The sequence below is a fragment of the Gobio gobio genome, assembly GCF_949357685.1.
Source record: "Gobio gobio genome assembly, chromosome: 4".
In the NCBI taxonomy this organism is placed as follows: Eukaryota; Metazoa; Chordata; class Actinopteri; order Cypriniformes; family Gobionidae; genus Gobio; species Gobio gobio.
The window spans coordinates 45,877,912-45,879,053 of NC_137100.1; positions in this window are offsets into that span (position 1 = coordinate 45,877,912).

The following is a 1,142-nucleotide window of genomic DNA, read 5'->3' on the forward strand; positions in this document are numbered from 1 at the left end:
GGTTTTATGTATTTTGGATATTACAATCTGGACACTCAGATTGAAAAAAAAGCAAGTGCTGTTAATGTCCCACCTGTCAATGTAAAGAAATCATGTGTTATAATTTTACTCATAAACACATAAAAAAGGACTAAAACCAAAATACAAAGTAAGACGACAAATTTTGTTTCCATGTAATGCGAGGCAAGCAACACGTGTCACGTGTCATGTGTATAACTCTCTATAGCAAGGATTTTTTCATAGTGTTTTAACAGAGACTCCTAATAACAAAATAACTGTGTAATAATTCTCACTTTTGAAGATGAAATGTTGTGTACATTCACATCGAGATCTTTAGCCTTGTGTAGGTTCATTATTAATATGTGACTGTCTGTTCCTGACTGCCTTTTTGCAGAATACAACCAAAGGATTTTGGTACCATGTAGTACGAGAGGTTCCCGGAGTGTGAATTTGCATCAGATTGTATATTTCTAGAAAAAAAAACGGATGTTGAAATGGATTTAAGAGAAAACTACTATTGTAGATATCATTAATTCTGAGCATCAAAATTCAGTATGTGTACAACTTGGTAGCAAATGTGTTTGTAACGATCATGTGCCTTAACCTTTTTCCATGTTAGATGAAAAAGATAAGTGTGTTTTATATGTTTTATTGGTCCCTGACTGCTCTCTCTCTCCCTCTCTCTCTCTCTTTCTATCTCTGTCTCTTTTACATAAAAACACACCCCTCCTCCCTCTGGCTCCTCCCACATTCACTCACTCTGTGTTCTCAATGTAGTCTAGACTGGTGGTGGGTTTTGCCTTGTATTACATTGTATTATAAACTTTTAAAAGATAGAGACATTAAAAGGGTTTGATTATATAGTTGTTAATGCTTTCCTAGCACTCGAGAACAATGCCACAGTGACCGAATGTATTGTTAATTTTACTAATACCCAGAAGAGAGAATTGCTCTTGTTAAAGAAAAATCCAGGTTTGTAGAGTATCACTTTGGTGTGTTTTCAATAAATCATGCCTGAAAAGAGTGCGTTCTGTGTGCTTTTTCCCCCCTCCTAATCTAATTTCATTTTCTCTGTTATTTTGTTGTTTTTGCCTCCAAAAATGTTTGTGTTCCACAGAAGAAAGTAAGTCATACAGTTTTTT